Raw genomic sequence first — 27,333 nt, 5'->3', positions numbered from 1 at the left:
GTGTGTTGCGTGCGTGCGTGCGTGCGTGCGTGCGTGCGTGCGTGCGTGCGTGCGTGCGTGCGTGCGTGCGTGCGTGTGTATAAGCATGCATATTTTTTCAGCTTAGTAGAGCATTATACCTGCACCTGCAAGTCCGAATTATATGAAATGTACTCCGAACAAACCTTTGCAGGGATATATGAGATTAACAGAGGCATTTGTTGGCAGCTGGTAGACAGAACTCTTGCCTTATTGCTTCGCTGTGTTTCCTTCACCGTGAAGGTTTGATTCTGACTCTTCTGTCCTTGTCTTCTCTGCCAGGGATTACTTTCAATTTGGGATAGGAGCGACCCTTCATCACGCCTGAGATCGATTATAATTTGTTTTAGGGCTTAGTAGTGGAATGTAAATAGGCAGGTGCTGAAGTTCTAAAAAGATAGAGGCTAACACTTGGTCAGAGCAAGCAATCAGTGCCCCCCTGCAGATAGTAAATTCACTAGGCTGTATTCTACACACTTTTGGAGGAGTGGTAGAGGGAATACATCTTGTTATACAATAATGTGGTTTGCAATAAATTGTGCACGTAGTGCGTGTGTGTGTCTGTGTGTCTGTGTGTCTGTGTGTGTGTGTGCGTGTGTGCGTGCGTGCGTGCGTGCGTGCGTGCGTGCGTGCGTGCGTGCGTGCGTGCGTGCGTGCGTGCGTGCGTGCGTGCGTGTGTGTGTCTAGCAAAGTGTTTATCTGGGTGCATCTGTGTGTGAGAGAGCTTTACATTGCCTGCATTTACTCACAAAATCCCTAAATCACCTCCTGGGACTCTTATAATGCCAAGAAAGCTTTTCTGTGTGGTAGCCCTATATAGATAACAGTTGGGGAAGTTTCGACATGTCTGCCTGTGTGGTATCTAGTGACTGGGTTTTAATAAAGAAGTTAAAATCTATAGCTTCTTGAACCATTATTAATGGAATGCATGCAGAAAAAGACAAGCTGAACAAATGGCAGAAATATACTTGAAATGTACACCTTGCACTATTAAATAAAGAATATATTCTGTCACTTTCATGCATGCCGCAAATAGCCACACAATAAAACTGTTTTGACAAAGGTGCCAATAAAGCAAATATAATGGCATCAATTGCAATAGTATCAAACCGCAAAGCTTCTCTAGAAGTTAAGTAACAGAGAGGATCAGAAAGACAAACAAATTCAAAGCTTGTTCCTATGAAGAGGTGTCAAAGTCACCTATTGACTCAGGATGTATAAAAAAATGGATCTGAGCTTGGCAGAATGAATACTTAAGCAATATATTCTAGCTTTAAGGTTCTCAACTGTACTTAAGAACAACAAGATATACCTTTTAATGGTATTCGTGTGCAGGAAATGTGTAGTTAAAAGGTTATGTAGGTATTACGTATATTTATGTGTTGTTCTGCTATGTTTTGACTTGCAGAAACAATGATTTAATTTCATATTAAACATGAAACATTAGCATGCAAGTATCTCTGTCCCACTTCCCCTGCCTGGTTGACGAGAGCCAATAACTCCTTGATCATCATTTGTTCATAATGTAACTCTGTTCCCTATTGGTCTCAGGGGAAGCCACCACCTTTGATTTAAAAACTCATATCCAAACAAACCTGAACACGACTGTGTTTGTGTGTGCGGGTGCGTGTGTGTGTGTATACGTGCGTGTGTGTGTGTCTGTGTCTGTGTCTGTGTGTGCGTATGTGTGTGTTATGCAAAACAACAGCAAATAATAACATAGGTTATGGTTTGATCATCTTCCCCCGGCAATTAATGCAATTAGCAACATTGCCAGTTTGTTGTCAGTTTAAACCACACCTTCAGTATAGAATAAAATCGCAAGTTGAATCCTTCTGGGGGAAAGCGGAGGCAGCAGTGTCCAACCAGTTGGTTTACACCAGTGATACAAGGCTCTCCACTGTGCACTTTCTATCCCATTAGAAAGACTTTGAATAATGTACACAGTGCATTCTAATTGTCCTCAGCTAATGTTTCATCTGCCTGTAAACCCTGATTCGTATCTCTGTGCTCCCCTGTTTCTTCTTCTTCTTTGGGCCTACTCTCTCCTTCTCTTTAAAACCGTGGCTACTTCTATAACCAGAGGTGGTGATGGTGTGTGTGTGTGTGTGTGTGTGTGTGTGGGTGTGGGTGTGTGTGTGTGTGTGTGTGTGTCGGGGGGGGAGTGTTAATAGCTTTATCTGGGCTGAGGGATAAGGGTCGGCCCTACCTTCTCCCTGATTACACTTTAGCCCTCAAGACGTCATTGATTAAAGGCAGTGCGACGGAGCCCTACCTCATGTGCACACACACACACACACACACACACACACACACACACACACACACACACACACACACACACACACACACACACACACACACACACACACACACACACACTCTCTGGATCCCCGACTCTATCTACCTTCCTTTAATCTCCATTTCCTTTCCCCTCACCGTGCGTTTCCCTTTCTGTTTGCGTTAAACTCACCTATTAGGGGGGGGAGAGAGAGAGAGAGAGAGACAGAGAGAGAGACAGAGAGAGAGACAGAGAGACAGAGAGAGAGAGAGAGAGAGAGAGAGAGAGAATTAGTGTGGCAAAGACAGAGAGAAGAGAGGGAGCACATGATCAATCTACCTCCCCCTGGTCCTCTATCAACAACGATCAATAATCGGTTTGAAAAGACCAAGACCAGAGAGTGAGAGAGAGAGAGCGAGAGAGCGAAAGAGCAAGAGATAGAGCTAGAAAGAGAGAGGTGGTTCTATCGGTGATTGAAGATGCGTTGTCACACCTGATTTTCTCTTAACGTCTTTGTTCACTTGGGGGCCGGTGACAGCATCACTATTGATTCCACTGTGCCTGCGTCACGGCTAATTCAATAAAGCCACCGACATAATGCAGCATCAGAGCCTGTTATCTCTTGTTGCCACTGTGATGAAGGTAAGGGAAAAGTCCACAGGGAGAATTGCATCTGTTTGTGTGTGGGTGTGTGTAGGAGTCTGTATGTGTGTGTGTGTGTGTGTGTGTGTGTGTGTGTGTGTGTGTGTGTGTGTGTGTGTGTGTGTGTGTGTGTGTGTTTGTCTACGTATGTGTATCTGTGACAGTAGGGGCAGGTAGCATGGAAAATGCACTGACCTTGTCGATCAGCAGAAGGCAGGAACATTAGGCCACAACAAGACACATGTGCGCACACACAGAAATACACACACACACACTCACACACACAATTACACACACAGACATACAAACGCACACACACACACACACACACACACACACACACACACACACACACACACACACACACACGCACACACACAGTCAGACGGTTCATGGATAGTCAGAGTGACCCTAGAGCTAGTAATGGATTATTAACTGCAGACTGGTCAGTGCTTAAAAGAGAATTGAACAGAGAGACAGAGTAAGTTCCCCCATCTAAGCTGGAGAAAACAGTTTGACTGGAGAAAATAGGGGAAAAAAATAGACGGCGCAAAGGAAGAGGTGGAAAAAGTCCATCCTGAGTTGGTATAAAAAAACAACAACATTGTTTTCCTTAATTGTACGCATCCCCTTGGCTGCTGGAAATAAATTGAGTCGAAAAATTGAGTTTGACCAGAATCCCTCCCCCTATGTTTCGCCATCTTCCGAAAAAATAGAGCACTTGAAGTCGTTATATACCAGCCAACTGCTTCAACTGAAGCATACAAATGCAAAGTACAGGCAAAGGTTCTAAAGCTCATCACCCACACACACGTTAGTAACCAACGTAGACTACAACTTTATAATCTAGCTGCAAGTAGGGATGCTCCGAAAAGATATAATACTATAATATAATATATTATAGTATTATAACGAAATTGCTGATGGTAAGGTTCTGTGCATCATCAAAAGGGGATCTAAAGTATCTCAATAAACAACCAGCCAAATTATTTGGATGATCAACAATGGTGTCGTTGTTTGATGGTGGTCCATGAAACACAATCATCTATTTTGTCATTCAATGCATGCCAAGTATTGTAAAGGCGATGGATAATCAATGCAACCAGATGATTTAGGAGGCAGTTGAAATGCATTTGCATTGTGTTAAGATACAATGTCAAACGAACAAATGCAAAAACACACAGACACGCACACACACACACGCACGCACACACAAACACACGCACGCACACGCACGCACACGCACGCACACGCGCGTGCGCATAGCCAGACACTCACACGCGTGGACCCTGCATGCAGAAACCTTTTTGGAGCGATGAGTGCAACTCTTTCCTGTATTTAGCGAGGGTGTGCTTCCTGACACACAATTAGATGTTAATGAACAACAAGTCACAAAGAATGAAGCTCAAAAGGCCTGTTCCCGTCGCCCTCCATCTGCAGCGCCGCGCCTAATGAAGTAGTTGGCACACCGCTCGCAGCATCGCACACCACGGCTGCGTGACACCGGTGGCTCCGGCTCCGAAGTCTAACCAGATCCATCCAGTCAGGCTGTAGTCGTAGCAGTAAGTCGGTCAGACTGATTAGCTGTCCGTCATTCTGTCTGCATGCTTACCTTCCTGTTGATTTTTCCTGCCTGCCCACCTGTCTGATTGTTTGTCTGCCTGCCTACCTATCTATCAGTCCGTATGACTATCTGCCTGTCGGTCTGTCCATGCCAGGATTGTCACATATGTCTCTCTCTCTCTCTCTCTCTCTCTCTCTCTCTCTCTCTCTCTCTCTCTCTCTCTCTCTCTCTCTCTCTCTCTCTCTCTCTCTCTCTCTCTCTCTCTCTCTCTCTCTCTCTCTCTCTCTCTCTCTCTCTCTCTCTCTCTCTCTCTCTCTCTCTCTCTCTCTCTCCAGCCGAGACAGCCCGTCTCGGCTTTCTCTCTTAAATTGACTGTTAGGAGGGAGAGTGATGTAAATCCCCCGTCTCCGTCACAGCAGTGATTTATGGAGCATCCTGTTGTTAGAATTTGTGACTCAACACACCCAGAGGAACCCCAAACAGCAGCTTAACTGCAGACAACGTTAATTTCATTACAAGTCCTTTACAGTCTTTTTGAAATAACTTGCTTATTTTTTGCCCTTGAAATCTTCATGTAAATTATTTTTTAGGACTTTTGCTATATTTTACGCTTATGTTTCATGTACTGCTATTAATGGAATACATAGGCCGCACAGACCTGTGAAATCACAGATAGTGTGATAGAGAGACATGTTACGACCCAGATGTACCACAAAATGAGTATGTTTTATTGACAGGGGCGTATGTAGGCAGCACTTAAGTAGATAGAAAGTTGGAAACACGAATAATCAACCAGCACTTGAGAAATCCTGAGCAAAAGTTTCTTTGAGCCGTTATCATCCAAAGCCTGTTTTCCCCATCATCTCTCCAGAGTTAAGCCTCTGAGCCATCATTCTGTCCGTCTGTCAATCTTTGCTTTTCCAAACATATTTAAGGAATGTAAAAAATATAAATAAGCTTGTTGGCAAGTCACAGATTCTAAATCAGAGAGCTGAATATGACAGGAGATGCATGGAGATTCTTAGAGGCTAGCTTAGTATATCAGCTTGCGGACTAGCTAGTCGGCTGACTGACTAAGTTGGTTTGCTGTCTGGCTGGTTAGTTGGCTGGCTGGCTAATTGGTTGGCAGCCTTGCTATTTCGCTATTCTGCTGGCTATCTAGCTATCTGGCTAGTTTGATTGCTGGCTTTTGTCCCACCTAACATTAACAGGATTTCCCATTGACCACTTCCTAACGCTTACAAAGAAAACCATTTATATTGAAAGCAGAAAAACGTCAAAAGTATGGTCCAGTACATATTGATTTTGATTGATGAAATTTGAAAATAATAATGTTAGTCAGACTTGAGTGGGTATGACAATGTATGTATGCAAATTATCTAAATGTTCACACTTCACTGACAACGAAACCTGAACTCTGCATGGGTGTTTTTAGATTGGATTTCTTGGCCTCATGGAGGCGTCTCAAAAGTGTCCACACCTTTATTTGCAGTCCCCCTGCTGTGACAGATTGTCCACGGTGCATTTCAATAGTGGTATTTTGCATCACTGTCACCGAGGGAGGTAGGAGGAGGGATGCATGACGGAATGGGAAAAGGCCTTGTGCAATTTGCATTCCATACATTTTTTATTGGTTCATTACCCATGTAAAAACATTATTGGTTTGGGGCATAACAAGCATTGAGGCAATACATCAGTGGCCTTTCCATACTGTATCTAAATCCTTCATACATGTAGGATTTTCGCCATCATAGAGCAACACCAATCCAACAAATGCAGCATTTTTATTTCATTCGCCTGAAAGTTACCTATCAACTCATTTGAGTGAAAAGTTGCTCTCGTACTTCCTTGTTTCTTCAACCTTGCTTTGACTGAGGCGTCTGAAACTCAAATGTCCCCTCAGAATTTTCAAGGCAGCATTATGAAGTTCAGGTGCACTCAGGTAGATTGCTCTTTATGCTTGGACTCCCACGGCATTGCTAATCAATGAATCCAGTTCAATTAGAAGCTTGCAAGGTGCATTTAGCAATTGTGTAGAGCAGGGGTGCCCAACCAGTCGATCGCGGTCTACCAGTAGACCGCCGACAGATCCCAAGTCGACCGCGAGGGGTGAAGAAAAATAAAATTAGCGCGGGACATATACGCGCGGTAGCGCATGCGCTGTCAACAGCAGTTGAAAGCCGTCAACAGTAGTTACGCACTCCTCAACGTTGGCATGGCTGAGGGGAAACGAGCTAAGACCTACCATTTTCACCCTGAGTGGGAGGAAGATTATTGATTATCGTTGAGAAAGTGCCGTGCGCAGACGGAATGAAAGTCGCACTGAAGTCCGTAGGTTCACGATACAACCCCCCCCCCCCCCCGTGAACCTACGGACTTCAGTCCGTAGGTTCACGATATGCTGGTAGATCTCAGGAGGTTGGCTACTTGAAAAGTAGATCTTGGGTAGGTTGGGCACCCCTGGTGTAGAGTATAGTAGAGCCTGGAATTAAGTCAATGACCTGAGAGTTATACTCTGGCCATCACCCATCCATGGTTACAAGCGAGTGACGTTGATGGATAGGTGATGCTGTGTTAGCCTGGAGTGTACCTGTGAAATTCAGGGCAGAGTACATGTACAATGGTCCAGGGATGATTACGTCCCAACCATCCTCCAACCGTTTTATTTGTATGGTTACCGTTGGGCCTCAGACTGCACTCAGAGACAACTGTACTTGAACACCGTTGTTCATAAGAATCCTGGGAATAAAAGCCTTGTTGACTTTTACGCTCATCGTAACAGTGAACAGTGAACAGTGAAGACTAACATTAGAAACCATCAATTGATTGCAAAAGAGTAAGAGATTGACAATGAAGATAAAGTACAGATCCAACAGATTCTACTTTCAAACTATATCCTTGAAGTTGATAGCAGCGCAGGCCGTGCGGGTGAAACGGGCGATTGTGTAAAGAGAGCTTTTGAAAGAGACAGACGTAGGGCTCCATGACTGCCTGGGGAACCGTTACTTCTTCTAATGCAGAGCCCCAGGCATGTTCTGCACCAACCCTGTTCTCCTCGGGCTCTTCCCGGCTTCAAAGCTGCCAACAACATGTCACGGCTCCTAAAAGATGGGCCTAATTGATACGCACCTCACCACTTTTAACCCTCCCTTTCCTCCCAAATGGCAAATTTTGCCAAAGCTTTTGTAATTTTCCTCCAGAAAAATTACAGAAGATTAGGAACACAGAACTCTGTATTTAATATACTCCAAAGAAGGAAGAACTGTGATCTACATTTCTGGCAGATTAGACATAAAGTTGTTTAAAAGATAGGAGATGGACAAGGAATTGTCCATTGAATGTGAAGGGTTTAACAAGACGTCAAACACGTGATTCATTGAAAGTATAGAAGTGTGTCGCTGGCACTCAGAAGAGAGATCACAAGAGCATAATAATATATAAGGTCTTCAGTCTTTGTTTTTTAACAAGATGCAACGATAAATATATGCATTTACACACACAGACACACACAAACATACACACACACATACACACCCACACACACACAACCATACTTCAGGGTTAACTCGCCACACAAAATGAGGTTGGGGCAGTTTGGGTGGATCATTTACGAGTCATCCAAAGAAAGAAAAATAAACACCCATTATATGATGCAATAGTGTCATGTAGCAGAATACCTGAAATACCAATATATAATGTATATTGCCATCAAGCTATCTCATATTGGTGTCACATCGGTGGTTGAAGCGTACAAGACTTCAAGGCTACATGCATGTAGCACATCAATAGGTTTGTAAAACCAGGTGTATAAAAATGTTGCAGAAGGTGCCGTCATATACCAGTGCATGACTAACACACACGCACACGCAAACACACAGACACATACACATGCACACACACACACACAAACACACACACATTCACACACATTCACACACACATAGAAAGTGGGAAAGGGGAGAAAACCTGGCCTTGATGTGTGCCTGGAGCGTGTGCAGTTTTTCCCCCAATGGAGTCAACCACTCTGTTTGTATTCCGTTTCCTGCATCATTAGACTCTCTTCAGAGAACCTGCTCCACAAGCTAAAACCCAAAGCTGAGAAAACTACAAACCCCACAATGCCCTGCGGCAGGCCACGATCAACCTGCTCCAGATGAGTCGTCCCGACAGCAGCGAGTGTGGGCAAAGGAGCGGGAATAGACAAAGACAGGCCGCGGTTTCCACCAGTTCAAGGAGCGAGATCTACGTAGCTCGAAGTCCCAGGAGGTTTTATTAAAGCTTTTCTATGATGTATTATGTTTTTTGATATCATTCATATTTTGTTACATATTTGTTTTGCAAACGTAGCAGTACCTGCAACGTGCATGGATATCGTCCTTCAACCTTGTGATCATATTTTTACAGGCGGGCTCTCATATCTTGACTACTATTTGTCAGACAACATTTAGGACACCTCGAGGGGCCAACATCTCAAAATTGCTCTGCATGTTGTTGTTTGTATATTGATTGAGGTAGAGAGACATTAGCTGTGTTCGAAATCGTTCCCTATCATGGATGTAGTGCACTAAATAGGGTGCACGCCATTTTGTAGGGTGTTCGAATTCTCAGTGGTCCACTATATAGGGGCACTATATAGTGGACTTAAAATAGGGTACATACGATGTTCCCTACATGTTACTCCCGTATACCACAATGCAATGCGGTCGTGTTTTTCCGGAGGAGAAGAAGAAGCTGAATAACCGCGAAAACAAATAAATTTAATGATGGAGTCTCCGGCTTTCGTTTAGAAATGTCAACAATTTATTTGGGATTTAACATAGAATATTTAACATTCAAAATTAATAAAAAAAATACTTGAACAAGGAAATGTAACATTCAACATCAATACAACCTCCAGCTTTCCTCGTGAGTGCCTGGTATGTTTACATGATGTGGGCGCATCCGTCTGCGTCACACAAATACCCGGCGCATTTACTGACGCAAATGACGTTTAGAAATGTTCAGCGTAGTGTCCGAATTCTCGTTCCCTATTCCCTATATAGTACACTATATAGGGAATAGGGAACGAGTGTATAGGGAGCGATTTCGAACACAGCTATTGATGTTCCTTCGAAAATGCAAGCCATGGGTTAATTACTGGAGTTCTTAGCATTGACAAGAAGTAGTGACAACTGCAAGGGTAAGAACTATTCAAATGCACCTACCTGGTCATGCAGTTGGCTATGTTATGTAGGCTGGGGGTTGCAATTTTCTTCCAATATTTTGTAACAAAAATGTAAGTACCATCAGAAACATGTACTTTTTATGGGTATCCTCAATTGGAGGTCCCTCCCTCTCTCTCTTGCCACTGAACCCATGCAACTGAAACAGAGCTCCCTTCCTGTGAGGCACAGTCAGAAGTCCCTCCCTCTGTCTCTTGGCAATCAACCTATGTAACTGAAACAGAGGTCCCCCCCCTACGAGGCACAGTCAGAAGTCCCCCCCCCCCCTCTCTCTAGCCACTCAACCCATGAAACTGAAACAGAAGTCACTTATTATGAGGCGTGGTCAGAAGTCCCGCCTAATACCCTATGCTAGGGTATGCTAGGGTATGAGGCGATTGAAGAAACCGGCCAGAGCTACATTTCGAGAGAATGGAACCAAAGTAATCCCTGCCCTCCATCGAAGACTCCAACCGCTGAGCGCACATGCAGAGGGCAGGTACCCGGGTAGGTAGGGAGACAGACAAGAGGGCCGTCCAATCATTGGATTCTGGTCAATTGAAATAATTGGACAGGTGTAACACAGGCCTATGACTTGCCGGAAATTTAAACATAACAACGATTTTTAAAATTTGCTCAGTGTCAATAGGTAAAGAGAATTTCAAAATTATGAACAAAAATGCTTTTAATATAATTTGCCTTCGCTTGATTTAATAAGTCACCATTATCCTCTTCCTGTAACATGATTGGAAAAGCCAGGTCTCGCTTGACCTCAAACACATAACACTTTCATTATGAGTTTGTCAAGTCAAACTAAGTGGGTTGAACACCGGTCAGTGCCATTGGTTCATTGTCTTTATTTGGTCATTTTTCACAGCAACATCAAGTGCTCAATTTCCTAAAATGGCCAAAATATTACATTACCGGGTTCAGCCTGACAAAGGTGTTTGTCTCGCTCTCTCGACTCTCGCACTCTCTTTCAGCACTGCTCTTTTCTAGTTGGGTCTCCTACCTGTTTCTACTACAAGGGATAGGCTACTAGCTACAATTTATCCAATATACAATTGTTATATTTGTTGAAAGATATAAAATAATATTAAGTATAGAAAGTATGCGTATATATGGTCTTCAAAAAACTTTTTGGAGGATCAAAATAGAAGCAAAATAGTAAATCCCTCAATGCTCAACAGGCATAGTGCTTTCTGTGAGGGCTGTCCAGTTATACGACGCTTCGTGTGAGGCGAGGAAGTGAGCAAGGAAACTGTAGTAAAGCACTCCATTCATGTTGACTTCAGTGGAAATATTATTTTTTACTTTTCTTTGTGTGTCAAGGATGCTCTAAAAATGCACTGCTATGCTTTGCCATTGCCGTGCTTATTCTGACAGGTCTATTTTTTCCACAGAATTTAAGCACAAGCTCACTATTACACGGTCCCTGGGATAAAAATTAATTAACGGCATTAAATTATTTTCAGAAGATTGGGGAAAATTGCGACACAGAGCTCTAAATCTGTCCTATTGACCTGCAGTTCAGCGGCTTAGCGATAATTAATAAGATATCCCACGTGCTCCCGGGGACTGGCAAATACTTCATTCAGGGAACAACACTATTATAGTAATGCACTGTGTGGACATTTAATCCCATACAGGAAATGTAATGTCCTGCATTACGACACATAAAACCATGGTAAAACGCAACGTGGAAAGACTGAAACAAGGAAAAAGGGTCATTCCATTTTACTTAATCTTGACTGCGATCTTTGGTGCAGTGAAATGATCGGGAGCGGTTTGACTGAAATTTTAGGCTGCGCGTTGGCCTGAATGAGCAACACGTCCACTAAGCAAGTGTGTCGCTCCACAAGCTCTCCTTTAAGGTGCTTTAAGAAAGAAACTGATAAGGACAACTTTAGTTCTATAAATACATAGATTGAGAGAGAGAGAGATCTGAATTCTCCACTCTTTACTTTAATTTGTCAAATGAGTCTCCAAGCACTTTTGAAACTCAATGGTCCTGGCCTCTACATGTCTTGTCTCTTCCATTGCAGATCGTGTGACAAAGCATGAGTCTATGTTTGTGTGTGCGAGTGTGTGCGCGTGCGTCTGTGTGTGTCTGTGTATGTTTGTATGCTTTCATGAGACTCGTAGACTTAAATTTTGTTGAAGATAACATGAATCCTCGGGATTAGCATATTTTACATCAATATCCTGAACTGAGCAATTCATGAAAAGACACAAGCAACCTTCTCTGAGAATCGCTTAAAAAACCTGACTTCTGACCTGTGGGTCTGTGGCTTTTTACACTTTGTAAGCCATGCCAATGCTCTGTTCTGCCTTTTTTCATCTCACACTGCCTCTGGCACTGAAACAATAGAAGGCCAGAGCATCAAGGACACACGTTAGAGTCCACTTCAGCAGAAGAGCTGGCACACCAGAAGCATCATGTTGTTTTCTTTGTTGGTGATACTCGCCATAATGAGAGGTCTCAAGAGAGTAAAATACCTAATAGACGTAAATATTCTGCCACCAACAAAAACAAAACAAGCCTCCCCCTAAGACAAATCAATCACGATGAAATACTAGACAATTACCTAAAAATCATCACCACCAAGACTATGACTCACCTTCCAATGCTCCAATGCTACCAACATGGAGGCAGTTGATGCAATGTAATGTTGCCATGTACACGTCTTATAATAATGGACCCCCCTGGTGAATGATTCTGAGGCTGTATTCAAATTTTACAAATCCACTCATTAGATCACCAACCAACAAAATGATGGTCTCATTGTGTTATTCATATTTCATATGATGAATTATTTACTGTGTATTTTCCAACCGATTGACACTGTACTATGTTTTGCTATTTGTAAAAAATATATATATTATACTAAATTGAGAGTATAAAAAGAGAATATCTTAAACATAAAGTGGAAAATGAATTATAATGGTATGTAGTGAGGCCTTAATTACTGAATATCTAATAAGGATATCTGTATTTTGGAAGGAGGGGGAAATGGTTTAGAATCTGAATTCTACTTAGTGTGTGCAGAATTTGCCCAGCCAGATTGCATAAACTGCAAAGAATCCTAAATCGAGACACTGAGCAGATCATATTATTAAGGATTTAGGTCACAGTTTGATGAAGGGATATGCAGAGACGGGAACCCGTGAATCGAAAATGAACCAAGGCCATAGTGTAAAAGCTGCTCGTTCTGTCGCAGATTACCTGACACCGATTGTAAGGTATCAAAGAACTATTGAAGAAACATGTGTAAGGTACAATAATACAAGTGGTATGGGTGTATATCACAAGCTCATAACAAATAACCGTAACAAAGCTAACATTCATTCACTATATGATGAATGCTGCCTTTCTCCTTGCTATGAGGATATATGTCTTCCTATCATCAGCATTGTCATTTTGAATAACTGTCTATGTATCAGTAGACTTGAGGGCACCTAACATTACAGTCTTGTGATATGCAGCCCACACATGGAGGTTTTAGGGCCACACATACAATTTTAATTATGTATCCGTTACTGCCGCTATCCCACTGCATAAGGGGGGGTTGGAATGCAAGTTTGACAGCTCGGAAATAATGTACTATTTGCATCGCCCTCGGGGCAAATACAACAATAGGACTCGGCCCTGAGAATCAACCGATCTCCAGTTGCAGTCAATTTGCGGTCTGCTACCAATTGACTACCAATTGACTTACTGGCATTTTTTTTTTTTTAGGAAATTGATTTAAGTGCTTTAGTTGTGAGCATGCATGTCCATTTGAATTCGTGTGGGTATGTATGTTTGTGTGATTCAATGACTTTGTGTGTGTGTGTGTGTGTGTGTGTGTGTGTGTGTGTGTGTGTGTGTGTGTGTGTGTGTGTGTGTGTGTGTGTGTGTGTGTGTGTATGTGTACATGAGCGTGTCCCCGTACATATTTGTGTGCGAACGTGTGACAGAAAGAAACATATGGTGCTTAAGTATATAAGTGTACAGATTGACTGTAGAGATGGAGGATGTGTGTAAGTGTGTGAGTCTATCGGTTTCACAGGCTGATTTTCCCAGGCTGTGTTGGCAGAGTTTGCCCGGAGATGAAGGGGTCTATTGTTGGGGGGAGACACTCCCTTCCCCTACTTGTCCCACACAGTGGATCATCTGCCCTGAGAACACATCTGACACAGAGAGAGAGAGAGAGACAGAGAGAGAGAGAGAGAGAGGAAGAGAGAGAGAGAGAGAGAGAGAGAGAGAGAGAGAGAGAGAGAGAGAGAGAGAGAGAGAGAGAGAGAGAGGTATCTCTTTTTATCTTTAAATAAATGTATTCCTCCCTATCTGGTATTGATATATTTGTAATATATTTTATTTATTTATTATTGATAGACAGTGCAACAATAATTCCAATTTAAGAAAAGTGTTTTTCTGCATTTTGGTTGCCCCTGGCATTAGGTCTGGTTCATCATTATTGTCAGTGTTCATCATCTTTTTGTGTCATTATTTAATGCTTTTTAAGACATGCATTATGCAAAATGTCCTGTGATGACATGATGATAAATTCTATTATACTGCCCACATTCCCCTCTCTTCTGGACGTAACTGGTTTTAGGCTTAAAACCAGCCTTTGTTTGCTCTTTAATGGAAAAGTTGTTCCATTCTTAGCTGCAGAATTTGTGGGCGATAGGTTGCTTTATATGAGTAACAAAATTCTAAATTCCTACCTCAGAAACCACACAGTAATGGTAAAAAAGATGGCAGCCATTGATCCTTGATTGACTGAAACTGTGTGAAGTGATACCACTGACCTGGTAAGAGGCTAACGGTAAGCTATGTTCAGAGTCAGCACCCAGCATGTAACCCCGTCTGGCGGTGCCTTTGGTGTCGTTTGTGAGGATACATTTTTGGTATTCTGGTTCTCCTTGAGAGGGAGAATATGCAAGTTTTGCTATTTCATGCCAGCTTCGGGTCAAATTTTGAAAAAATGAAACACTCTGCTACTCACCCCTCCCACTCTGCACTGTCTCTAAACCAAACCCATCCTATAAAAGCGAGTTTCGCTTAAAAAAAATACCACCGTTTCTAAGCTGCAGAAGAGTCAGATCAATTAACCGATTTCTATGAGGGCTTTAAACTGGCGAACGTGTCGAGAGCGCGTTTTCTGCACATTGTACCTTTAAAGAAATGAACCAGAAACATTGATCAACAGTCTCACTTTTACATTTCATGGCATTTAGCAAACACTTCAATCCAAAGGGACATACACATGTGTTCATACAAACATTCACAGCAGAGTCAACCATGCAAGGCGACAGCCAGCTCATCAAGGGGCAGAGAGGATTAGGTGCCTTGCTCAGGGACACCTCAACAACTTGAGGTAAGGACGAGCAGGGGATCAAACTAGCAACCTTCGAGTTACAAGACACCCGGCAATACCTCCTGAGCTAAGCCGACGCAGTCTGAACCCGTTCCTACTCAGAGCTGACACACACTGGGGTAGGGGGGGGCCCAATGTGCGTCATCACGGCCTAGAGGGTGTAGAATAAGCGCTGGACAACAGGAGAATAGGCCTAGATTATACTTGATTTATGCAACAACCACAACAAAGTGAAGAACTAAATGACTTAAACACAAACATGGTGGTGAAATTCAATGGGAAATATATAAATAAAATAAACGTATGCCTTGTTCTCTACATTGACCCACTGCACATATATACACAGACATACACATTCATGCAGAACGCAGATTGATGCTCATATGCAGTACGAGTGACACCAGCCAGTGGGGGGGGGGGGGGGGGGGGGGGGGCAAGGCACGTGAAGCGTCTGTGACAGAACCTCTGAGCCAAATGTCAACTGTCACTGGTGCTACGGAAACTAGTCTTGACAGCCAAGGAAGACTAGACACAGAGAGGGACAAACAGAGAGAAAAAGACAGAGAGAAAAAGAAAGAGAGAGGAGAGAGTATGTGTGAGAGACAGTTACAGAGAAAAAGTTGTGTATTTCAAAGAGGTATAATGACGACCAATGATTCGTTTTAAAAAATGTCTTCCTGTTACAAATACTGAACAAGTTTAGTGTTTCAGTAAACAATTTCATTGACAAGAATATATACATGGTACTCTGAATGTTACAAATGACGCAATTAGCAAAAAAGTACAAATTACCCAAAAGTCTGGAAAGATAATGAGCGAAGGTTTATTTGGTTTATGTGGCTTGTGAATGATAGCCGTTTCTGCTCAACATATACCACAAATCCACCTGATGGAGGAGAGCTGGCGAGCGAGTGGGAGGGAAAGACAGAGATGTCTTAAGTGTCAGAGACATAAGTAGGAAGCACTGTGGCGAGGCAAGCAACGAATTGCCTTTATGGAAATGAACAACCCACACACACACACACACACACACACACACACACACACACACACACACACACACACACACACACACACACACACACACACACACACACACACACACGCACACGCACACACACAGTACAATAAAATAAACTGGGTATTTTAGTTTTAAATTCATATGGTTATTTCCTGACTTCATTCAAATCTGCTATGGTACATTAATCCTGATTGGCAAGACAGCAGATTGTGGGGTCATAGTTGTTTTTTGCCATCGCTTTTGATGGTTAAGTAAAGGTTAAATAAAAAATAAAAAAATCATTGAAGGCGTACACAAGTGGAATGTACAGTGTAACATTGAATAAAATTGTGGGGGAGCCAATGGTCAATGACAAAACTGTATTTTGACCTAGGCACACACAAACATGCACAAAGACATACAGACATGTGTACATGCGTGCACATGCACACACAAACATACACGTGTCTGAAACAAAAGATAGCTGCCGATGCTTGGGAAAAGTCAGTGGTCATAACGATTTGTCACACGGCTATTGATCACGCTGACAAATATAATCATTATGTTTGGTTGACGGGTTGTTGTGTTCTACGTTATCGGTTATTTGTCTGAAATTTCAGATAGCGATATGAGTGATGATAACAGTGCTTAGAAGCCATGCCGCAAATCATGAAATAGAAATCTCAGACGTAGATAAACACAACTGTAAAATAACTGAAGTAAAATGGGCTGTATATATGCTTGATGCATTATCTTATTGTACATCCAACAAAGAATATTAATATTTGTCGTCAGAATCCGGTGCTGGTTGCTTGGCAATTCAACATTAACTAACATTTTATGCTGGGCTCTTAGTAGAGTTAATGTTACTCAATAAACAACTCAATTTAACTTTCAAATGAATCCATTAATGGCATAAATAATTGATAGATGAATCATGACAGCCCTAACAGCCAGGTGCTCATGTTGTGTGTGTGTGTGTGTGTGTGTGTGTGTGTGTGTGTGTGTGTGTGTGTGTGTGTGTGTGTGTGTGTGTGTGTGTGTGTGTGTGTGTGTGTGTGTGTGTGTGTGCATGGATTCCTTGTGTGCGTGAGTGTATGTACTTGCGTGCGTGGGTGTATACGTGTGTTAGTGTGTGCGGTTTAGTAAAATGATCCATTATAATAATATGCGGTGGCGTATGTTCCGCAGAAACAGAGTGTCAGTTTATAGATCCTTAAACTCGCCTTAAATGTCCCTTAAACTGCTTTATTATTTGGCTGTGGTTAACACTTCACGACTTGTCGTTAGAAAAAAAAAAAAAAGGGTAAGCACTATTATAAATGTTAGCTGCTCCATATAAGTTGAATGTGTATAGGGATATGTGTATTTCTATATACTCAGGGGCACTGTGTTTCCCAGAATGAGTCATTACTCTTGCAGGGCACAGAGACACATTATGTCCGTGCTTTACAAAACTCAATAGGAAATTAGGACTCTGGGCTACCGTACCTTTAATTGAATAAGGATGGAGGCTGGAAAAAAGAAAAGGCTGAGAAAGATGAATGCAGTCTTAAATGAGAGGGGCCATTCTTTACAGACATAATAATTAAGTCATCATAGATAATTAGGGGACTGTAAGGCAAGAGAAGAGTCATTTCTAACGCATTTGAATTGCAATAGGCGCCAATGTTGTGTCGTTTGTCGGTAAACTGATTTAAAAAAGTTCTAAATGGCTTGCTCATGGGTAATTCAATGCAAATGTGTAACATAACAACCAACATGGACATCAGAACGGTATCCATAATTCCCTAAACACTCCCTAGATATCTGTATTATCTGCATTTATCTTTTTATTAATATTTTAATAAAGAAATGAATAAAGAGTTGTGATTCTGATCTTTTCATTGCCGCCTGATTCATAGTACACCTTACTATTAAGTCATCAAAGCCAGGTTGATGTTCCGATCAAAGGCACACTGATAAATCCCTATCATGAATGCAAGAAAGTAATGCTAAAGTAAAGCTGGAGATGACCTGTAGCTTTTATAACCTATACTACCCATTGATTTACACAAACACACGTTGTATTATCATGATCATTATCGATGTCCTTTATTATGATGTGTCCTTGTGTTCTTATAGCACAGAATGAAATCACCTCGAAACCACCACACAGCATCACGCATCAAACTGTTCCAAAACATCATTAGAATCTACATGTCACTTTACTCGCAGAAACACACACACACACACACACACACACACACACACACACACACACACACACACACACACACACACACACACACACACACACACACACACACACACACACAAGCACCAACACACTACAAACAGCAGCTTTTGCTCAGAACATCTGGAGCTTAAGTCAAGTGTAAGTCAAACCAACAGCATCCTGGCAGGGCTCCAAGACAGACAGGGCCACGTCCGTGCCATTGCACGGACGCCATGTCTTTCTATATGGCTGGCCTCTCCCTGGCCCCTCCACCCGCCAACTACACCACGACCCAAAACCACCACGCCCTGGCCCACAACGCCAGGGCCACGCCCGGGTCAAAGTCAAAACCGCGGACCTCCAGGAAGTGGAAAGCGATGGCAACTTCTCCGGGAGGTTTACCACCCTCATCCTTCTCACTGATGGCTGGCGACACGGAGCCATCGTGCAAGGTCGTCCTGCACTCTACTTGTTCCTAGCATGCATGGTTGACCCACTTCGACGGGATAACGTGTTGGGTTGTTGATGGCCTGTGAACGCGTAATCACAGTGTTTGAGCTTTTCCCTCGTGAACTCGTCGCTTTCAGTTTGGGTATGCTCCATCACACCCGGGGGGGGGTTATCAGCTGCAACCTTAAGGGGTCTTGTCATTGCTATTTCCCTGCCACCAATGCTCCCCACCGAGCCTCACGGGACCGTCGTGATGGTAATGGTGGCGTTTCACAAGGTGAATCAGTCGTGGTGTTGGCTGAGCAGCGATTGATTTCCAAGTATGGGCGTGGCCATATGTTGTTAAACGGCCAATCAAAAAGTTATTTTTCGCTCGAACCCAATCCGGCTGGAAGTAAAGCAAATAGATATTCTCTTCTGAGGAAATCCTGCCGTTATTCAGTCTACTTTGGATAAACAGTTTTCATTGCTCCGTAGATTGCGGACAAATAGATCTACACTGGTCTACTAGCTTTATGGCAGAAAGGCTTGCCATCTATTCAACTGGAGGTTTCCCTTATACTTGCTTTTCTGCATACCCTCATACAAACCTGCTTTTATCTGGGATTTTAAGAGCAATGATGATGATGGATCTGTGACAGCTGACTGGAGAAAAAAGAGACTATCAGTAAGCCCCACTTAAAAGCATTATTATTACGAGGCCAAATGAAAAAATATTAATTTAAGTGTCAGGACGTTGCTTGCATATGTTCCAAACGCAAGTCGGCATGCACGCACAAACACACACACACACTCACACACGCACGCACACACACAAATCCCTCTCATCTGATTTTATTTATTTTATTCTGATGCATTAATGTGTTTTGACACACCGGCTGACAATAATATGAGACTCCTGATAATACTCCCAATAAGCTCCTCAATTAGTAGTGCCAGCTCTACTTTCCCTCCTAATCGTGTACGGCATCAACATGTTCCGCTTCACTATCACCTTCTTCATAGTCATGACAGCTACTGCATGCAGGTCACACAATAGCCTGGCTATGGTGTGTAAAGCCCAAACGGAGGCCTGAGTGACGAAAAGCGAAGACCGAGAGATCTTCCAGGAGATGTATCGTGTTAATTCCGGTTTCGCTGCGATAATATAGGAATAAGGAAATTAAGCTCCGCTCACACACATACAAACAAACAAAGTAGAAGTAGGGACTTCGGAATGATCCACATAGAGATCCATGTAAAAAAGGAGTCTTCTCCAAAGGGAAGCCCCCACGCAGGAGGGGTCCCAGCGTCAGGGGCCAATCCTCTCCCGAGGTGTGCTCTACCATCTAGTCTGCCAGAGAAGCAGATTTATATTATATTATTTATATTTTCATTGCAGAATTGATTCTTTTGGACCAAGGAACCCCGACGCAGCCCCTCTGGCTTGGCGCATTGCTCCGGCGTCCTGCTCCGAGTCTCCAGCCCGTCCAGTTCTGTTCCCCAATACAGAAATGGAAAACGAAGACTGGAGAACAGGACGAAAAAAGTGAGCACAAAAAACCCTCCTTTTGGATGGGAGAGAAAGTGTGAAACCAGCATCAAAAGCAAAAGCATGGCTCTCTCTCTTGCCGTCTATCCCCCTCTCTCCCTCTCCCTCCCTCTCCCTCTCTCTTTTCCTCCCTCTCCCTCTCTCTTTTCCTCCCTCTCCCTCTCTCTTTTCCTCCCTCTCCCCCTCTCTCCCTCCCTCTCCCCCCCTCCCTCTCTCTGTTCCTCCCTCTCCCTCTCCCTCTCTCTCTCCACCTCCTCTTTCGTGTGGCTCACAAAGGCTGGAGACAAAGCAGGAAGAAATCGATTCGGTGGAGACACATGAAAGCGAGGCAGAGAGAGAGAGACAGAGAAGCGGGCTACGGCAAGAAAATCGCCAGGAGGAGAGCAAAAATAACCAGCAGAAGTAGCCAATGTTGCTGGTTGGCCAGCCGGACTGGGCTGGCGTAGCTCCTGTTGCTACCACCATTAGGATCTTCAAATGGGCAGCACACACAACTATAGGTCGTGCTATTGTCAAACGATCACACCGCAAAGGAAAGTGGATACGCTGCTGAATGCGGTACGAGCGATGTGCAGTGTCCCTGCATCCTAATAACCAGGCCCAATGTGAGGCTCAGAGTCTCATAGTTTGTATAAAAAGTCAATTAAAATGATTCCCTCCGTGTCACAATTCGAGGGGGGGGGGGGCGGGCGTCTGGGAGTCGACTTCCCGGGGCGATCAAACGTGACTTTAGAGGATCTCCGAAATCAATAGAATATGTATGACCAATCCTCCGGGCTCCCAGGGTCGTGTTGTGATGCTTCGCCGATACACGGCGATAAACCTCTTTGTCTTTCATGCGGGAGTTTAACAAGCTAAATTTGGCAAATGAGTCACGTATCCATAGCAACGAAGGCACGGCTAGTTTTAATATAATAGCTGCTTTGCCGCTTTAACTTTGAAAGCAAGTGATTAAAAAAGGAACCCAAGGCGCACATTTCATTGCATCCCGTTAAGATGTACAGTAATGCAGGGTTATTATGGAAAAGCATAAGGCGTTGACGAGACAAATGGAGAGTGGTGAATAATTATTGAACGCATATTGAATCCCCAAACAATTGTACACAAGTTGAGTGGGTTTAAAGCTTGAAATAGCTGCCCTGCCAGCTGTTGAGGTATGAGGCACCAACGAATAAATACATGAAAGTGGTGCCAGTATGGCTGGTGTACTAGTGAGATGGGGAAAAAAGATATATCCGCCAGCTTGATTATCTCCTCCAGGTGATCTCAAGTAGCCCAGATCATTGTTTATCCCTACTATGAATCAGGGCTATAACTCTGAATGCAGAGTTTCGCCCACTCATCTCGTAACCTTTAAAACAAAACATTTCATATTACTATATATTTTCAGCGGATACTGTGGCTTCGATGGTTACTGTGTCACCGTGGGACTGTAACTCACACATAGTCCTGCGAGTGAGACAACAAGAGCCTGTTGTATATCACACCAGTGATACCCAAAGAAACCAACGATAAACAAACAGGTCAGAGGTATAGTCGTTAATGACTCTTGGTCGCTGGGCTTCTACAGAGTGTTCTGTTTCATTCCTACCGGAGGTGAACTCACTGGAGTTTCCCACTAAAAAGCTACTGACAAGGTGTTGTTGTGGCGGCGATGGGATCGCCATGGTGACACCTTTGACCTGGATCCGCTGAACGGACGGAGGATTTTCTCTTCAAGGGTTACAGTATGGCAACACAAGGTCGGCATATTCTACAAAGGGGACCAGAAGCGAAAGGTGGCGCAGACAGAGCTCCCGAGAGAGATGCTGCCCAAGGACAGTCTGGGTAGATATCTCTCAAGAGGCCTCCTGTGTTCAATTCATACGAGGCCGACACTTACAGCAGCAAGAGCTGCACTTAGGAGAGCGATTGTCTGACAGTGTCTGCAGTAATATTTTAACTCCAGTGCTATCCACACCTTTCTAAACAATTACGAATGAGACAGAGGGTGGAGAGAAGAGGAAACAGGGTGGTGTGAACAGCAGAAACAAAATGCAACAGAGCCAAAAACAGGAAAAATGAGAGACAAACGAGGTCTGTGTTTACTTGTGAACATGCATCAATAGCGCCAGTACCTCTCAACTGCTATTAAGATTCCCTTTCAATTGGTCATATGGACACAAACTAAACTGAGGACGTGTGCACACACACAAAAAAAGGGAGACACAGTGAAAAAGAGCAAAACGGAGAGAAAGGAGAGATTAGCGATGGCTAAACGACGAGGAGCTGAGCAGAAAGTACAAATGAACGCAGAAGGAACGTTTTTTGGAGTGTGAGAAGGTCGAGAGAGAGAGCGAGAGCGAGAGCGAGAGCGAGAGAGAGAGAGAGAGAGAGAGAGAGAGACAGAGACAATAAGGGGGAGCTGAGGGAAGTTGAGACAGAGGGGGTAGTGCCCTGCCCTGTTTGCCAGCTTGGCGTGCAATCTCACACATACACACAGGTGAAAACAAGCGCACATACACACAAATGCATGCACACACATGCACCCACATCCGCACACACACACACACACACACACACACACACACACACACACACACACACACACACACACACACACACACACACACACACACACACACACACACACACCAGCAGATGGGCCATTGCATTCTCCAATCCACCCTGCCTTGCTTGGTTCGGACCCCCTGCAGAAATGGCTGTGTATGTGTGTGTGTGTTTGTTTATGTTTGTGTCTTGGTATTTTTGTGTGTGTGTGCATATCTATGTTTGTGCGTGGGGATTTGCGTGTGTGCGTGTACGAGTTTGTGCGTGTGCGTGTGCGTGTGTGCGTGCGTGTCGAAAGTCTATTTCTATTAAATCAACACCCAGCTTTCACCACCCACGCCGCCCTCTCGCTTCCCCAAAAAAAGCTTTGTACAATGCACAACAAATTGTCTCCGGTTTTCAAACAATAAATCCAAACTATACGAGGCAAAAATAAGTAAAAAAATGCAAGCTACTGGCCATGCCCTCACGAGATCCCTGCTAAGCTGCGTTTTCGCGCTTCGCGAAGACCGGCGCTCTCGATAGACACACAGCACAAGGCTGAAGCCAAGCGTGCAGATGTGGCCCCCCTGTCCTTGGCATTTTCTCTGGGGAAAAGGTCACCAAGTAGGTGGTAGGAGGGAGGAGGTAGGGGGGAGGAAGTGGAAGGGAGGGGAGTTGGGATGGGGGGGCGGGGACACGCAGGGCGGGCTCTCGGCCTCATCTGCATGTGTCGGCTGTTCTGTGAAGCGGATGTAACTAAGCTAACACCTTCTTTTCCGAGCCAGCGGAGCGGCTGGACCCTTTAGCAGCACGGGGGCCGCAGGGAAAGGAAGAAACAAAGAAGAATCCCAGGTGAAATTAAAGTCAACGTCGAAGAAGAAGAAGAAGATGAAGAACAGAGAACAAAGCCATTAGCCTCAGCCCGGGCGGCTCTGTGCGCCGTCCGTGTGTCGGTTCCACGCCCGGCACCACGGTGGCGTGAAGGGGGGCGTTCGGCTCTCGGGAGGGGAAAAGAGCGAGATGAGCGGTGAGAGCGAGAGCGAGCGGAGGAAAGATGAGTCTAGTCAAGCGAGATAACCCAGACACAGGCGAGTGTAAGCAGGGAGGAGCGGGGGCCAGGCGGCGGCCGAGACGCCGAGGCGGACGCGAGGCAGAGAGCAAGAGAACATCAAAGCTTGATTAGCTGTGCATAACAGAGCAGGCCTACTTTTCTTCATTTTCCTTTTTGTTTTTTTTCCTCCCACGCTCTGGCCCATTATGTTGGGGGGAACCGTGAGCCACGCTGGCCAGTGGTGCGGAGAGGAAAAACGTGTTCTCCCTCGTACGATAAGAGTAGTTCGATGTGTAGCCAGCATGCTGATGTTTCTGACGGCTGGCCTTCTGTGATTCGTCCGGGGCGAGTGCGGGGGTACATCTGTGCGAGACAATATTAATGATGTTGCTTAAGCTGCCCGACCTCCCCGGCTAACAGGCTCCCTGAGAGCTTGTCAGGCAAGGCGCGCAAACACTGTCCCGCGTGTCCCAGCGAGGACGCATGAGTGTGCCCACAAACACACACACAAACATGCATACACGTACTGTCTGTGCACGCACAGAAACACTCACATGTCATGTAGGCACCCACACACACACACACATTCATGTACACATCTGGTTCTATACCCTCCCCTCACACATACACAGACAGACATGCAGTCACACACAACCACACATACAAACAAATACGAGACATCGTATGTCCCATGTCCACGTACATATGCAGGGGAAATCTATGCAAAACAAGAATTATGAAGTCATTCAACTGAACTGCAATTGCAAACTATTTAGAACAGCCGTATGTAGCCACAGACGCACACAGACACACATCACTGGACTGCGGCGCGGTAATTTACACCTCTGCCTCATTTTGTGAGGAGGCCCGTGCAAACAGTCTCTCGGAAGCGCACACCGCATAGCGACGGAAAGGGAGGAAGCAGACCATCGTTCCACACAGAGAGGCGATCCAACAGAGGGATAAGGAGATAATCATCCAGCATTCAATAGGATAACAGTATATGGTGGAAAGAATACCACTGCGCAATACAATAGCACTAAAAGAGGAAATGGGAATGTGGATGGGAGGGTGCATTGGGAGAACGCTTAGACCAGGACACAGGCGTTACAAAGGGCAGGCGAATACAAAGGGCTACGACAGGAGGGGGATGGAGGTAACCAACGGGGTTGGAGGGGGGGGGGGGGGGGGGGGTTGTTGGCCTGCTATGTAATGGGCCATCTGTGTGTAGGGGAGTGGGGAGTGCCAACAGCCTCTCTAATCAGGCAATCAATCACCCGTCTTTACGGATATTGTCACTTACAATCCGATCTACTGCCGAGACACGACCAATGTTTGCTCCGTGCCCAATACAGGCTGTTAGATTAGTTCGCATTGTGTTGCACAACGCCGCTATTGTGACAAAATGTTAAGCGAATGAATGCGACTCCCCTATTGCAAGTTCCTTCCACTAGCTTCCCGTACTATACTTCGGCTACATACTCAGTCCTCCTCACCTTTCGCTCTCAGTCCACGACCCTGTCTTTGTGTATATACTGTATGTCGCCTTGGATATTTCTTTGTGTTGGCACGTCTTTAATGTTTTTTTATCTGTGATGCACCCATCTCTGTAAAGCATTCTTGAGCGCGAGTCAGGCCCTATATAGCAAAAGTGTTATTATTAGAAACAAGCCAAAGCAATGGAGCAGCTCACTGCAAAATGTTCACATTAAGCATGCTGGGGCTTCAGGTTCCCTAGACAAGCTCTCCTGTCCAAGTTTGGAGCATATTTGAAAATCAATGACTAGATTCTCGATGAGAACTTTCATGTAACCTCTCTGCTGACGATTCAGCCGGAGAGGGGAGGACAGACAGACGGCAGAGGCGGTCGCGCTGGCTCATTATCTCTGCAGGGTTTTGTCATAGGTCATCAATTGTGGCAGTTCCTGAGAAGAGGGCTTTGGCTGCATTGTTTTCAAGAGACTGTTAAGACAGAAGGGGTTGTCTTTCTTTTAAGTCTGTCATTTTTGCTGCTCTCTCTCTCTCTCTCTCTCTCTCTCTCTCTCTCTCTCTCTCTCTCTCTCTCTCTCTCTCTCTCTCTCTCTCTCTCTCTCTCTCTCTCTCTCTCTCTCTCTCTCTCGCACAGCCCTTGTTCGCAGTCTCACCTCTCCATGTGTTTTTCAAGCGAAAGGGCCTTCTCTTGTGCAGCCTCACATTGATTTATACAATTGAAGTCCAATATTCCGGAGAAACCCCTCCAAAGAGCTCCCTCATACTCACTGGATTAGAATTGCTCACGAATTCTGTGGAAGCAAACAAAGACACATACAGCTCTCCTTTCCCTCTTTCTCAATCCGGGTGTTTTTTCGTCTTAATGGTAAGCCATTTAAATAATCTGAAAAGGTAATGAAAGAAAAAATAAAATCTTTGAGGATCTTAAATAAACAAATCTGGTTAAATGTGATCCGACGCAAAATACAAGGGCTATATAAAAAAATAACGCTGAAACTTGAAATATAAGAATATAAAATATAATAATAATGTGTATAAATGTGTTTATTAAAAATCAAAACATCAGACATTCCAAAAGTTTATTGAGTCGAAGGCAAACCGGTAAGTTCACTGACTGTCCCTGATGAGCAAAGGAGAGGACGGGCACTGTTAGCTGAGCTGTTAGGCAAGCCAACTTCAGGTTAACAGCCCTGGAGCTGAACTCACAGCAGACACACCGCGCCTATCCAGCCGGGGCGAGCGCACCTGGTAACTGGTCCGACCCGCTGTGCGAAAGAATGTTCAAGGATTCTGCAAACTCCGGTGGCCACAGAGCCATTTTCTTGTCAGTCAACGCCGTGAAGGCTGTGAGGTTTAGTCTGCGGGAACTCAACCCATGACTATTAAGCACTCCAACCGACACACACACTACCATGTGTTTCTCCTTTCTCCTATATCATTTTCCCTCTGTACTGTACTTCTGTACTTTGTCTCTGGATATTATAACTACTTAAATTTAGCATAGCATTAGATAGTGAGGCTACAGGCTTCGCAATTTGTTGACTATTCTCCTCGATAGCGTTCTTCCAATACAGTTTATTATATATACAGAATAGCATTATTCTTTATTTAGTCTCATAATAGTAATCCAAAACCACAAATCTTTCCATAAAAACAAGATCGTCTCTACCAAAACTATACATTTTTTTATCCCACATAATATTAATACTTTTTTCATTAAACCCTACCTCTTTAAAAAATAAGAAATTTGGATTTTTATCCCTCAGATTAACTGCTAGGAGCAGTAATGTATGAATCATCCCAACAGGGAACAGTAAGCAGAACAAAGGTATAACAATCAGTTTTGAACAATTCGACACATGCTAGGAGTCTGCGATGATGAGCCTCAAACTGTCCTTTGCAGATCTGTCACTGACATATTTCCAAAGTAGGTGTAAAGTTGCCTGTTTGGTTTCCACAGTGACAGGGATCAGCAGAAGAGTCCCTCT

The 27,333-nt window shown here is 44.1% G+C and overlaps 1 protein-coding gene and 1 long non-coding RNA gene across 2 annotated transcripts in view; both read right to left on the bottom strand.

Annotated features, from left to right (window-relative positions):
• LOC132448621 (receptor tyrosine-protein kinase erbB-4-like) overlaps positions 1 to 27,333 on the bottom strand; it is a 107,682-nt gene that overhangs the window by 14,315 nt on the left and 66,034 nt on the right. The window lies entirely within an intron of this gene.
• LOC132448622 (uncharacterized) lies at positions 17,034 to 20,024 on the bottom strand. The gene is made up of 2 exons (XR_009523394.1): positions 18,126 to 20,024; positions 17,034 to 18,041 (listed from the first exon to the last, which is right to left on the bottom strand). It is a non-coding gene; the product is annotated as an uncharacterized LOC132448622 (long non-coding RNA).

The sequence above is a fragment of the Gadus macrocephalus genome, chromosome 20 (genome assembly GCF_031168955.1).
Source record: "Gadus macrocephalus chromosome 20, ASM3116895v1".
Taxonomy (NCBI): Eukaryota; Metazoa; Chordata; class Actinopteri; order Gadiformes; family Gadidae; genus Gadus; species Gadus macrocephalus.
This window is presented reverse-complemented; position numbering and strand designations above follow the sequence as displayed.